This window comes from Ranitomeya variabilis, chromosome 1, assembly GCF_051348905.1.
Source record: "Ranitomeya variabilis isolate aRanVar5 chromosome 1, aRanVar5.hap1, whole genome shotgun sequence".
Classification (NCBI taxonomy): Eukaryota; Metazoa; Chordata; class Amphibia; order Anura; family Dendrobatidae; genus Ranitomeya; species Ranitomeya variabilis.
The window spans coordinates 574,077,515-574,093,441 of NC_135232.1; the positions used below are offsets into that span (position 1 = coordinate 574,077,515).

The 15,927-nt window shown below is 44.3% G+C and overlaps 1 protein-coding gene across 3 annotated transcripts in view; it reads right to left on the reverse strand.

Moving 5' to 3' along the window:
- Positions 1-15,927, reverse strand: part of LOC143768773 (cholinesterase-like) — a 185,230-nt gene that overhangs the window by 145,891 nt on the left and 23,412 nt on the right. The gene's annotated exons all lie outside the window — the stretch shown is intronic.

Sequence of the window (15,927 nt, forward strand, 5' to 3'; positions counted from 1 at the left end):
TGAGTGCCAGGTTAATTCATTTCATTATATACAGTGTGGGAACCTACCTCGGCACCTCCTTCGGTAGTGCATACGCTATCTATCTCTATAAACTAACAGAACTGACTTATATCCACTTTGTGACAATTTGAATTTCCGTTTTTTTGGGGGGAGACTGCACCAAAACTCAGGCCCAGTGTATAACACAACACAATGTAAGTGGCAGAACGTGGCTGGCTGATATACGACAAACTAACAGAAATGACGTATATCCACTTTGTGACAATTTGAATCTTCCTTTTTTGGGGGGGGAACACTGCACCAAAACTCAGGCAGCCCAGTGTATAAAACAACACAAAGTAAGTGGCAGAATGTGGCTGGCTGATATACCATAAACTAACAGAACTGACATATATCCACTTTGTGACAATTTGAATCTCCATTTTTTTGGGGAGAGACTGCACCAAAACTCAGGCAGCCCAGTGTATAACACAACGCAATGTAAGTGGCAAAACGTGGCTGGCTGATATACGACAAACTAACAGAAATGACGTATATCTACTTTGTGACAATTTGAATCTCCCTCTTTTTGGGGGGAGACAACACCAAAACTCAGGCAGCACAGTGTATAACACAACACAATGTAAGTGGCAGAACGTGGCTGGCTGATATACGACAAACTAACAGAACTGACTTATATCCACTTTGTGACAATTTGAATTTCCCTTATTTTGGGGGGAGACTGCACCAAAACTCAGGCCCAGTGTATAACACAACACAATGTAAGAGGCAGAACTTGGCTGGCTGATATACGTCAAACTAACAGGACTGACTTATATCCACTTTGTGACAATTTGAATTTCCCTTATTTTGGGGGGAGACTGCACCAAAACTCAGGGCCAGTGTATAACACAACACAATGTAAGTGGCAGAATGTGGCTGGCTGATATACGACAAACTAACAGAACTGACTTATTTCCACTTTGTGACAATTTGAATCTCCCTTTTTTGGGGGGGTCACTGCACCAAAACTCAGGCAGCCCAGTGTATAACACAACACAATGTAAGTGGCAGAACGTGGCTGGCTGATATACGACAAACTAACAGAACTGACTTATATCCACTTTGTGACAATTTAAATCTCCCTTTTTTTGGGGGGGAGACTGCACCAAAACTCAGGCCCAGTGTATAACACAACACAATGTAAGTGTCAGGACTCTGAACATTTTTTTTACCTTTTGTGCATTACTGCCCTTTTTCAAGATGGCGTCTTTGGTCTCATGTGCACTGTGTCTTCCTGCTATAAAGGTCCACCCCAGCCTTCAGTCTGTGCTAGAGTATTCTGCCTTGCATCCAGCTCCTGACTTCTGGTGACTCCGTGGCTATATACCTGCTCCTGTGAACCTGTGGGGTTATCCTGCTACTCTGCTCTGAGTTCCTGCTGCATACACCAGTTCCACTAATCCTCCTTCATCTGCTGCTCGTGTTTACTTCCATCTGCATTTGCTTTACAAGTAAGCTGTTGCTGCTCTGCAAAAACCTGAGACTATTACCCAGGCCTCCCTGGTTGAGATAAGATATTATTTGAACTGCCTTATAAGCATATCTATCTGTGTTTTGGACTATGCAAGGACTGATTTGTGTCAAGTATCCTCAAGAATAATTGTGCTTCATAGACTTTCTGCGTGTTTGCATTTTCCTCTGAAGTTTCCTATAGACTACTAAGCTGCATTTAATATTTACACCAAGTGTTGTGGATTTGAGTTTCTCTCTGCCCCTGTTTGAATCACCGTGTGATAATATAGACTTTACCACTTATAAAGCTGTGTCCTGTAGTTGTCTTGTTCCACGCAGAGTCTCCTGAGTTATCCCCTATAATTATTACAGTATACTCTAGCCTAAAAAAAAAAAAAGGAGACTGCTGGAACAATGACTGCAGAGAGCAGATTAGAGCAGGTGTTTTCCATAATTAGATCACTGCAGAAAGATGTGGAAGGTCGGCAAAAGAAGTTTGGAAGCTTTGAACACAATCAACAAGTGTTTGCACAGACTTTGCAGGACGTAAGCACTTGCATTGCAGCCCGGGAAAACAAACCTACAGGCATAGAGTCCCAGTATGGATGGGCTTTCCAGGACATAAGCACGCAAATAGCTGCACAAGCGACTTTTCCCTCTGGGCAACCGCCACCAGCTAGCCCACCTAAGTTGCCCCCATTCAGATTTAATGGTGATCGCGACAAATTTTGTGGCTTTGTGAATCAATGTATGCTATATTTTGATGTGCATGCTGACTATTTTCCTAATGATAGATCCAAAGTATTGTGTGTAATAATGCTGCTGCCCGCATGAGCGCTAACCTGGTCGAATCCGATGATTGAGTCTCGTGACCCACGGATAAATAACTTGGATGATTTCTTGGCCGCTATGGCATTAATATTTGATGATCCTAATCGCCGTTCAACCGCTGAATCTGTTTTATTGTCTTTACGCCAGGCAAAACGTTCTGTTATTGAGTATGCTGCTGAATTCAGGAGATTAGCGGTAGATACCAATTGGGACAGTTATGCACAATTGCCTATTTTTAAAAGGGGTCTGTCTAGTATTGTAAAAGATGAACTAGCTCGCTCTGAGTCACCACAAGAGCTAGAGACATTTATACAGCATTGTGTGTGCATTGAGCGTAGGCAGGAGAAGTTTGCTGCATATAACCGTATTTCTAACTTTTCCCTTCCTTCCAAAGAGCCTGCAGGTAAAACATCTCGGGAGGTGGAGGAGGTGCCCATGCAAATTGATTCCGTTCAGAGGCGCGAGATCAATGAGCGCCGGAAGCATCGCCTTCGTGAAAGTCTATGTTTCTACTGCGGCCAGTCTGACCACTTCTTGATCAATTGTCCTAAGTGTCCTAGACGGCCTAACAAGGTGCTAGCAGCAGTAGGGGAGTATGACAACTATGATGATGAATCTGACATCTCTGAATGTAACCTGCCTTTAAACGCTGTATTCCATTCACTTTCTATGACTTCACCCCCCAAGGAGCTTAAGGAAAAGAACTCTCACTGTTCTCTCCCTATTAAGATCCTGTGTTCAGGACATTGGATTTCAAGTGCAGCTATGATTGACTCTGGTGCAGGTGGCAATTTCATGGATATCGCATTTGCCAAGGATCATGGTATTGAAATTCAGCAAAGAGCCTCTCCAATTACCATGGAAACAGTGGATGGGTCACCTTTAATCTCTGGGCCTGTGGATCAGGAGACCCCTTGAAATTTTGTTGGAGCCTAATCATCAGGAGCAACTTTCTTTCTTTCTAATTTCTTCTCCTCATTTCCTGCGATTTTAGGCATTCCTTGGTTGCGTTCTCAGAACCCAATTATCAACTGGGAGACCAAGGAGATTATCTTTCCAACAAGGAGCAACTCAGCGTTAACAGAAGCTGTCCCTGAGTCCACGGCTATGGAACCACATGTACAGGTACTTTCTTTACCTCCAGCATATAAAGAGTTCTCTGACATCTGTGACAAGAAGAATGCAGATCAGCTTCCTCCACACAGGCATTATGACTGTCCCATTGAGTTGCTTCCTGGGGCAGCTATTCCTTTTGGTAACATATACCCTTTGGCGGCACCTGAGCTTCAAGCCTTAAAGGAGTATATTGATGAAAATCTGGCCAAAGGCTTCATATGTCCTTCTTCCTCACCAGCATGGGCACCTATCTTTTTTGTAAAGAAGAAGAATGGGACCCTGAGACCCTGTGTTGACTATCGGGAACTCAATAAGGTAACTGTACGAAACCGTTACCCCTTGCCTCTGATTCCCGAATTACTGGAAAGAGTCCGCCATGCTAAGGTGTTCTCTAAACTGGATCTTCGTGGGGCTTATAATTTGGTGCGTATTCGTCCAGGGGATGAGTGGAAGACAGCATTCAGATGCCGGTATGGACACTTTGAATCTCTTGTGATGCCCTTCGGGCTTTGTAACGCCCCTGCAACGTTTCAACACCTTGCTAATGACATTTTAAGAGATTTGTTGGACCAGTTTGTAGTGATCTATTTGGACGATATACTAATCTTTTCTGACTCTCTACAGGAACATGAAGAACATGTCAAAACTGTTTTAAGACGTCTGAAAGAGAACCATCTGTATATTAAGCCGAAGAAATGCGAGTTCCATCGTTCTGAGATACAGTTCTTAGGTTATATCATCTCTCCCCGGGGCTGAACATGGAATCTGGTAAGATTCAGGCTATCCTTGACTGGCCGGTACCCAAGAGCGTTAAGGAGGTCTAACGGTTTATTGGCTTTGCAAATTTCTACAGACGCTTCATTCGAAATTTTTCTGATATTGTCCGTCCCATTACTTCCTTGACAAAGAAGGAAAAGCCCTTTAAGTGGTCATCACAGGCTCAAGAAGCTTTTGATTGGCTTAAGATCTGTTTCACATCAGCACCGCTGTTGATACACCCAGATCCAACACTTTCTTTCATTGTGGAGGTGGACGCTTCTGATAATGCTTTGGGGGCTATTCTCTCCCAAAGAACTGGAGAGAAGGGTCTTCTACATCCTTGTGCTTTATTTTCCTGTAGACTAACCTCAGCAGAGAAGAATTACGTAGTGGGAGACAAGGAATTGCTGGCTATTATTGCGGCTTTCAAAGAATGGAGGCATCATCTGGAAGGAGCTGCACAATAGATAATAGTGCTAACTGACCATCGCAATTTAGAGTTCATTTGATCTGCTAGATGTCTTTCTCCTCGTCAGGCTCATTGGAACTTATATTTAAATCAATTTAACTTTGTTATCTCGTACCATCCAGGTTCTCGTAATGGGAAGGCTGCTGCTTTATCACGAATCCATGCTGCGGATTCCGTACCTGGAGCCCCATCCAAGACCATTTTATCTGATGCCAATTTCATCGGAGTTATCCACAATCAGGACTTGTGGAAGGAGTGCAGGGAGGCCTATGACAGTGATGTATTTCTGGCCAACCCACCTGTGGATATTAATCTTGTCTTTAAGGGTGGCATGTAGTTCAGAGATCGACGTATCTACGTCCCTGAGGTCGTCCGTCTGCAGATCCTCAAGTTGGTACATGACTCCAAGTTGGCTGGTCACAGGGGGTACAGAAGACACAAGAGTTCCTGAGCCGATTCTTCTGGTGGCCAACTTGCCTGAAGGATACCAAGGACTATTTTCTCTCTTGCGAGGTATGTGCTCATTACAAGACTCCTCATGTGGCACCTATGGGTCTTCTACAACCATTACCTGTTCTGTCCCGCCCTTGGGGGTCTATATCAATGGACTTTATTGTGAAGCTGCCTACATCGGGGGCATGAATACTATCATGGTGGTAGTTGATCGCCTAACTAAAGCTGCTCATTTTGCTCCGTGCACCGGCCTCCCCTCAGCTAAAGATACAGTGAACTTGGTTATACAGAATGTCTTTCGGTTGCATGGGGTTCCGGATGAGATCATCTCTGACCGTGGAGTACAGTTCACTTCAAGATTCTGGAAGGGGTTTTGCTCTGCACTCAATATTAATGTCTGTCTCTCTTCCACTTACCATCCCCAGACAAATGGTCAGACTGAGCGTACCAACCAGACGCTGGAACAATATCTAAGATGCTATGTCAGCCATCTCCAGGATGATTGGTTGGAGTTTCTGCTGTTAGCCGAATTTTCATATAACAATTCTCAGAGCGCCTCCACTAAATTTACACCTTTCTTTGCCAATCTGGGTTATCATCCGTGTATCTTACCTAGGTCTCCAATTAATTCTCCGGTTCCGGCAGTGGAGGAAAGGCTGACTGCGATGAAGCAAAATCTGGACGTTCTGAAGGAATCCCTGACCACAGCTCCAGAACGTTATAAGAGATCGGCTGATAGATTCTGTAAACCTGCACCCATGTTCAAGGTAGGAGATTCTGTGTGGTTAGCAACTAAGAATCTGAAGTTAAACGTTCCTTCACAAAAACTTGGACAGAAATTCATTGGCCCTTTCAAGATCAACGGTATTGTGAGCTCTGTGGCCTGTCGGCTGAAGCTGCCTAGGACTATGAAGGTACACCCAGTTTTTCATGTATCTTTACTAAAATCTGTATCTCCTAATACCTTCCAGGGATGTGTTGTGCCACCTCCGCAGCCTGTGGTCATTGATGGGCAAGAGCAATTTGTGGTGGAGGAAATTGTTGATTCCAGGATTTTCAGGAATCGGCTCCAATATCTGATAAGATGGCAGGGATATCCCCCTGAGGAAGACTCTTGGGAACCTGTGGAAAACATCAATGCCCAACAGAAGATTTCTCGTTTTCATCAGAGATTCCCTGAGAAACCAGGTCCAGGACCGTCCTGAGGCCGCTTCTAAGGAGGGAGTAATGTCAGGACTCTGAACATTTTTTTTACCTTTTGTGCATTACTGCCCTTTTCCAAGATGGCGTCTTTGGTCTCATGTGCACTGTGTCTTCCTGCTATAAAACTCCACCCCAGCCTTCAGTCTGTGCTAGAGTATTCTGCCTTGCATCCAGCTCCTGACTTCTGGTGACTCCCTGGCTATATACCTGCTCCTGTGAACCTGTGGGGTTATCCTGCTACTCTGCTCTGAGTTCCTGCTGCATACACCAGTTCCAGTAATCCTCCTTCATATGCTGCTCATGTTTAAATCCATCTGCATTTGCTGGACATGTAAGCTGTTGCTGCTCTGCAAGAACCTGAGACTATTACCCAGGCCTCCATGGTTGAGCTAAGATATTATTTGAACTGCCTTATAAGCATATCTATCTGTGTTTTGGACTATGCAAGGACTTATTCATGTCAAGTATCCTCAAGAATAATTGTGCTTCATAGACTTTCTGCGTGTTTGCATTTTCCTCTGAAGTTTCCTATAGACTGCTAAGCTGCATTAAATATTTACACCAAGTGTTGTGGACTTGAGATTCTCTCTGCAACTGTTTGAATCACCTTGTGATAATATAGACTTTACCACTTATAAAGCTGTGTCCTTTAGTTGTCTTGTTCCACGCAAAGAGTCTCCTGAGTTATCCCCTATAATTATTACAGTAAGTGGCAGAACGTGGCTGGCTGATATACGACAAACTAACAGAACTGACTTATATCCACTTTGGGACAATTTGAATCTCCCTTTTTTGGGGGGGAGACTGCACCAAAACTCAGGCAGCCCAGTGTATAACACAACACAATGTAAGTGGCAGAACATGGCTGGCTGATATACGACAAACTAACAGAACAGACTTATATCCACTTTGTGACAATTTGAATCTCCCTTTTTTGGGGGGAGACTGCACCAAAACTCAGGCCCAGTGTATAACACAACACAATGTAAGTGGCAAAACGTGGCTGGCAGATATACGACAAACTAACAGAACTGACATATATCCACTTTGTGACAATTTGAATCTCCCTTTTTTGGGGGGAGACTGCACCAAAACTCAGGCAGCCCAGTGTATAACACAACACAATGTAAGTGGCAGAAAGTGGCTGGAAGATATATGAAAAAATACAAGGACTGTAGTGCAATTTCAATCTCCCTACAATGATCTCAGGACAAGTATGGCAGCAATACAAAGGACTGCTGCACACAAAAATGTGGACAAATAAACAAGATAACTGTGCAGAAAGGAGCAACAGGATTTTTGCTTTTAAAAAAGCAGTTGGTTTGCACAGCAGCATGCAAACAGCAATGCAGCTATCATGGAGCCTTATAAGCCAGCCTAATAAGCTACAGAGCTGATGTACTAAAATATACCCTCCACTGTCCCTGCAAAAAAAAGGTGGTGTTGGACAGTGGAAATCACTACAGCACAAGCGGTTTGGGGGTTAATCTTCCCTCCCTAACTATATCCCTTCTTCTGATGAAGCTGCAGCAACCTCTCCCTATGCTATGACCGGCAGAAGTAAGATGGCGGTCGGCGTGCACACCCCTTTATACCCCCTGTGATGCCGCAGAAAGCAAGCCAATCACTGTCATGCCCTTCTGTAAGATGGTGGGGACCGAGACCTATGTCATCACACTGCCCACACTCTGCGTCCTCCTTCATTGGCTGAAAAATGGCGCTGAACACGTCATACGAAATGCGACTTTGGCGCGAAGATCGCCGACTGCATGGCCGATCTCACACTAGGATCGGGTCGGGTTTCATGAAACCCGACTTTGCCGAAAGTCGGCGATTTTTGAATTTGTCCGATCCGTTTCGCTCAACCCTAGCTGTAATCATACTAACCCGAAGAATAAAGCTGTCTTACCAATTTTACCACATGCAGAACGGTATATATAAAAAAATAAATAAAAACAATTCCTGAATTGCTGGTTTTTGTTCATTCTGTCTCCCAAAAATTGGATTAGAAAGAGATCAAAAAAGTCACGTGCTCAAAAATGGAACCAATAAAAACGTCAACTTGTCACGCAAAAAACAAGCCCTCACATGACTTTGTTGGCCGAAATATTAAAAAATATAGCTCTCAAAATATGGTGATAGCGTAGAGCCGTGTAAATAAAAAAATCACATTTTTCCCAAATAAATCTTTTTTAGCTCAATATTTTGCATTTTCATAAGGGTAACAGGAGAAATGACTCTATACAATTTGTTGTGCCATTTCTCCTGAGTATGCCGAAACCCCATATATGGGGGAAAACCACTGTTTGGATGCACGGCAGGGCTTGGAAGGGAAGGAGCGCCATTTGACTTTTTGAATGTAAAATTTGCTGGAATAATTAGCGGATGCCATGTCGCATTTGGAGAGCTCCTAATGTGCCTAAACAGTGGAAACCCCCAGCGGTCCCCGGGAACCCCTTTCTTCACGCCACATAGCTGGTGTTTTAAGCGCCATCCATAGCGGCGGATTTGCGCCTTCACCCAGTACAATCTCTTCAGGAATATAGAGGCTTCCTGCCTCTCTCCTTTTATCCCGGGTAACCCAGCTTAGGCCTGTCTGGCCTTGATACACCTACGTGCATTGCTTTTCCAGTATGATAAAAAGGAATTTCTGATGAAGGTCTGATGTATGGACCGAAAACGTTTACTCTTTAACTGGATGCACAAATAAATGGAATAATCATCTTGCAAAAATAATCTTCTGAGTGCCAAGTGATTTTTGATTAGTGGAAACCCCCTGTCATGAATCACAAGAATCACAGGGGGGATATTTTTCTCATCCCACTGCTGCCACCAATATGTCATGAACCGGGGATTTTTGGTTGCCGGTTTGGAACTTGCAGTTCTCTGACACCCCCCCTACTCTCAGGTCAGCCAGGGAACTGCACCTAGGATAATTATTTGCCAGAAAGGCTGCCTGGTCGTGTACTGGCTACTGGGAATGCTGCCGTGAGAGTGATATAATCATTCCCAGCCACAGCTGAGCAAAACACTTATAAACCCCGTTCCTTCAATGCCAGCATTACCCACCAGCGCAGGACACTTCGCTGCCACCAGCTCCTATTACTTAAGATTAATAACTGTTCAGGAGCCAACCCAGTTAGTAGCGAAATTTACTTCAGAGGTCTTAGGGTACGTTTTAGAGCAAGGAAGACGAGACTAGTAAATATTATAGCTTTTACTCCAAAAAGATTAGGCAGTGTTTACAAAAGTGTATAGAAAGATATTACCAAAATGAGACAATTATGATATGTACAGACAATTGCAAAATAAAAGGGATTAAAGGTGAAAATAAACTTACATTTGTCTTATATCATGGCTGACCATGTGGCTTGGGGGAGGGGTGACATCAAAATGCATCACAGAGTTTCTCTTTAGCTAGCTCCCTGGGCAAGAACTAGTGCAAAATGAGCTCCCACTATCTTATGCCACCCCGGGTCGTGACATCACTGAGTGGGCTGAGTTATGAAAGCACTTCTCTCTTCTAAGCAACCAAAACTTCCTTAATTTCATAACTCGGGGGGCAAGCTCATGGCACAATGACATGACCACCATTGATCTTGGTTCGAGAGTAGCATTCTATTAAGTCTAAACATGACTTGCCTATGTATCTTGGGTAAGCAGTAATACATTTCTCAGTTTCTGCTGGTACGAGACATTAGAAAAACACTGTGCATGTCGCTCTGCCCTGGCACATCCCAAATATGTAACTTTCACACCTATCTCCCTACCTGGGATCAAATTATTCCATCTTGCATAATGCTCTGATAAACAAAGAAGCACATGGTTTCCGACAAAGAGCTGGGTGCTGCTCACTCACATTCTTGAGGGATGGGGAAGGAGTATAGGATTACGCACGCAGGCATAGTGAGAAGAAGAGCTTTCTAGGCAGTGAGAAGAAGGAGGGGCTGTGGGGGGAACCACAGCTGCAGTGTGTCTCACACAGACCTAATGGATGTAGCAGACCACAGTGTGCGTGATAATATAGAATCAACTTCATCATATTCCTGTCACCCCCAAAAGTGACACCATTTTGGAAACTAGACCCCTTAGGGAACTTATTTACATGTGTATAGAGCACCTTGAACCCACAGGTGATTCACAGAAGTTTATGATATAGAAATGTGAAAATAAAAAAATCACATTTGTCCCACATAAATCTTTTTTAGCTCCAAATTTTACATTTTCATAAGGGTAACAGGAGAAATTGATTAATATATTTTGTTGCGCAATTTATCCTGAATGCACACATACCCAAAAGGTGCTTCAGTGAAGTTTATAACGTAGAGCCGTGAAAATAAAAAAAAAATCACATTTTTCCCAAATACATTTTTTAGCTCCAAATTTCTTTATACAATTTGTTGTGCAAATTATCCTGAGTGCGCAGATATGCAAAATGTGGAGGAAAAAAAACTATTTGGGCACACAACATGGCTTAGATTGGAAGGAGCGCCATTTGACTTTTTGAACGTAAAATTTGCTGGAATAATTAGCGAATGCCATGTCGCATTTGGAGAGCACTTGATATGCTTAAAAAGTGGAAACCCCCCATAAGTCACACCATTTTGGAAACTAGGCCCCATTGGGAACTTACCTAGATGTGTATTGAACACCTTGAATCCCCAGATACTTCACACCAGGTTATAACATTAAGCTGCGAAAATGAAAAAATAGCATTTTTCCAGAAAAAAATCTTTCTTAGCTTCATATTTTGTATTTTCAAAGGGTAAGAGGAGAAAACGGACCCCAAAAAATTGTTTTGCAATGTCTCCCGAGTTCATCTATAGCCCATATGTCATTGAAAACTACTTTTGAGGCACAGTGCAAATCTCAGAAGGGAAGTAGCGCCGTATTAGGGCTCCTTTTCACTTGCGAGAAATACCTGCGAGTCTCGCATGTTAAAACCAAGCTCTGGCACCGGCACTCAGGAGTGGAGCGTGCAGCTCCATGTGTTGCTATGCAGCCGCACGCTCCGCTCCGGAGTGCCGGCGCCAGAGCTTGGTTTTAACCTGCGAGACTCGGACGTATTTCTCGCAAGTGAAAAGGAGCCCTAACAGTGCAGATTTTGCTGCACTGGTTTGAGGGTGCCATGTCACATTGGCAGAGCCACTGAGGTGCCAGAACAGCAGAACCCCCCATAAATGATCCCATTTTACAAACTCAATGAAATCATCTAGGGGTGCAGTGAATATATTGACACCACAGGTGTGTCACTGAATTTTTTACTATTGGACAGTGAAGAAAAAATAAATTACATTTTTATCACCAAAATTGTGTTAGCCCCAAATTTTACATTTTCTTACTGGGAAAATGGTGAAAACAGCACCAAAATGTGTCGTACATTCTCTGTTGAATGTAGAAAGACCCCATATGTGGCTGTAAATTACTGCTTAGCCATGCGGAGAAACTCGGGTGGAATGGAGTGCATTTGCCTTCTGGAGCTCAGATTTTCCTAGAACAGTTGCGGATTTCATATACAGAGACCCTAAGTGCTAGAAAAGCAGAATCTCCCCCAAGTAGCCCATTTTGGAAACTATACCACTTTGGGAATTTATCTACAGGTGTAGTGACGATTTTGACTCCATGGGTGTTTACCAGAAACAAGCAGCAGTGGATGCTGCTGTGTCAATATTGCAAGCTGTCGTTGTAGTGACCAGTACGTTATGCCTAGCCCGTGCTTCTGGAGGCATGCACCTGTAAATTAGGCAGGCTCTCATCACTAAAAAAATGCCAAAGATGTGGGCTCTAAATGTGGTTTAGGCACACTGGGGCTCAGAAGGGAGGGGGGCATTTGGATTTGGGAGTGAAAAATTTGAATTTCTTTTGCGGGGCAAAGAGCCTTTTCACTTTTCCAGAGCCTTTGTGCTACCAGTACTGTGGAATCCCCTTAGGGTATGTGCACACGCTGCAGATTTTTCTGTGGATCCGCAGCAGCTTTCCATGCATTTACAGTACAATGTAAACCTATGGAAAACATAATCCGCAGTGCCCATGCTGCGGAAAAAACCACGCGGAAACGCTGCGTTGTTTATTCCGCAGCATGTCAATTCTTTTTGTGGATTCCGCTGCGGTGTACACCTGCTCCATAATAGGAATCTGCAGGTGTAAAACTGCAGGTGGAATCCGCAAAAAAACCACGGTAAATCCACAGTAAGGGTATGTTCACACGATCCTGATTTTAATCCTTTTTTTTCAGGACAAAAACCGCAGCTCTTGGCAGAAAACGCAGGTGCGTTTTTGGTGCGTTTTTGATGCGGTTTTTGATGCGGTTTTTAGTGCGGTTTTTTATGCAGTTTTCTCTGCAGATTGTCTGTGTTTGACACAAATAAAGCTTTAACTGCAGTGGGGGAAAAAAAAAAGAAATGATGTCATTTCCTTGTCCAACCCTTTTCTTCTTCCATCCTCCATTTTGGGACTAAACACCAAAATGAGTGGACGTGTTTTGAATGACAGCGCTCCGCAGAGTGCTGAGCGTAGGCCAGATCACAGCCCGCGGATCCAGCTCTATCCAGCTATTTAAGTCTACGTTCACATTTGCGGTCTGCGCCGCAGCGTCGCCGCATGCGTCATGCGCCCCTATATTTAACATGCGGGCGCATGGACATGCGTCGCACTTGCGTTTTGCGCCGCATGCGTCACTGCAGCGCACGCATCCGGGCGCAGAGGACGCAGCAAGTTGCATTTTTGCTGCGTCCAAAATCAATCAAAAAAAGGACGCATGTGGCGCAAAACGCAGCGTTGTGCATGCGTTTTGCTGCATTTTTGTTTGCGTTGTGTTGCGGCGCCGACGCTGCGGCGCACAACGCAAATGTGAACATAGCCTAAGTGCCACGTATTTAAGTGCCACGTATCACGTATTTAAGTGCCACGTATTTCAGTGCCACATATTTCAGTGCCACGTATTTCAGTGCCACGTATTTCAGTGCCACGTATCACGTATTTCAGTGCCACGTGCCACGTATTTCAGTGCCACGTATTTAAGTGCCACGTATTTAAGTGCCACGTATTTCAGTGCCACGTATTTCAGTGCCACGTATTTCAGTGCCACGTGCCACGTATTTCAGTGCCACGTGCCACGTATTTAAGTGCCACGTGACACGTATTTCAGTGCCACGTATCACGTATTTCAGTGCCACATATCACGTATTTCAGTGCCACGTATCAAAGTGCCACGTATCACGTATTTAAGTGACACGTGCCACGTATCAAAGTGCCACGTATCACGTATTTCAGTGCCACGTGCCACGTATTTAAGTGACACGTGCCACGTATTTAAGTGACACGTGCCACGTATTTAAGTGACACGTGCCACGTATCAAAGTGCCACGTATCACGTATTTCTGTGCCACGTGCCACGTATCAAAGTGCCACGTATCACGTATTTAATTGCCACGTATTTAAGTGCCACGTATCCCATGAAGATTTTCCATGGAGAACAGACACATCCAGAGATATGTCTGCTCTCCACGGCTGCAGCAACACACTGACAGGAGCCATAGTTCCTGTCGGTGTGTCACTGCGCATGCGCGAGCGAGTTTACCGGCGGTCATTGACCCCGGCACTCTCGCTTAACGGCAGTGCTGCGTGGGAAAGTTCAACGCAGCTGTACTGCCGTTAACCGAGACGCCGGAGTCATTGAACTCCGGAACAGTACGCGATACACTGCTAGGAGCTTCGCTCCTGGCAGTGTATCGCCAGAGAGCAGCCGATCGGCGTGGGACACTCGTTTTATGGATTCTGCGGACAGGGAGTATGGATTTGATTTTTTATTTTGTGATTTTTTCCTGGAGGATCGAGGGCTTCGCCTACAAGTGTGCTGTTGGTGAGTATATACTCTATGTTATGTGTTGTATGTACTGTACTGTGTGTCATGTATGTGTATTGTGTGTAGGTGTTTTGTGTAACTTTACAATTGTGCTAAGTTGCCGGACACAGGGACAACTCTCCCATCCTAATACCGGATGGGAGTAGTAGTCCCATACGGCGACTTAGCACAATGGTGGCACTAGCGTCGCATGGGGACATGCACACACACACGCACACACACACACATACATACATATATATACATACATACATACATACACACACACACACACACACACACACACACACACACACACACATACCAAATCAATCACGATCCCCATGCGACGGTATGCCTCCATGTCTCTCCGCCCAAGCACTTCCGCCCACGCACTTCCGGCCGCTTCCCCGCACTTCCTGCTGCAGCGGTTCTGCACCACAAACCGCAATAAAACCCGCAGATATATTTTTGATCTGCGGGTTTTACTGCGGGTTTGACCTCACAATGGAGGTCTATGGGTGCAGAACCGCTGCAGTTTCGGGCAAAGAAGTGACATGCTCCTTCTTTTTTCCCGCACCGATTCATCGCGGCTTTTTAAGGGAAATTCAGGACCGTGTGCACAGTGGTTCCTGTTTTCCATAGGGGTCTGCGGAACCGCAGCGGCAAAACCGCTGCGGTTCTGCAGTAAAAAACGCACTGTGTGAACATGGCCTAAATCTGCAGCTAATCCGCAGTGCGGTTTACCTGCGGATTTACAAAAACAGGTGCGGAAAAATCCACAGAGGTTCCATTGACGTGTGCACATACCCTTATATTTCTGTTAACAGATGATGAACCTGAGTGAGGACTTGCTTTTTTGTGGATTGAGTTGAAGCTTTTATTGAGAACATTTTAAATAACATTTATTACCACATTTATCCGGCACTCTTCGCTGAGCACTTACACTGGGGTTTCCATCTAAATCTCCAAGTGACGTGACGCATGAAACCCCCGAGGGATCCATTCACTATAATGAGGCAACAGAGTTAGTCTGGACTCCGTCTGGCCTTTGCTCAGCGGTGTCCTTCTTTTCAGAAGTGCACAAAATTGTGGCCAACTGCATTTTTATGCAATCCTAAAAAAGACGGACATGGCCGCATCACAGGTCCTATAGCATCCACTGTGCCTCCATCTGCCTCATTATAGGGAATCTTCTAGAGGATCGGTCTTAATCATATATTTCAGAGGTTTACATGGAAACCCCAGTGTAAGCACCCAGACCGAGACTTACTGCAATCTTTCGGAGGCAGAATGAAATAATCAACAGCATGTAAATAATTGGTTTTATTTATTTTTTTACATAGTTCCTCGTGTGGTGTTGGTGATGTGGCGATTTTAGTCCTCGGGTTAGTGCTATTACAGCGATACCAGATTCTTATGCTTGGTTGCTGTCACACACTAAAAGATGCTTTTTATTGCAAAAACTAGTTTTTGCATCATCACATTTTGATAGCTATAATTTTTCCATATTTTGGTCGACAGTGTCATGTTATGGCTTGTTTTTTGCGGAATGAGCTGATGTTTTTATTGGTACTATTTTAGGGCACATGACATCACTTTCTATTCTGATGTTTGGGAAACAGAATGAGCAAAAACCAACAATTCAGGAATTGCTTTTTGTTTTTTTATACCATTGCGCATGCGGTAAGATTGGTAAGGCATCAGTACGGGTCAGTACGATTACAGAGATACCCAATTTGTATAGTTTTTTTTTTTT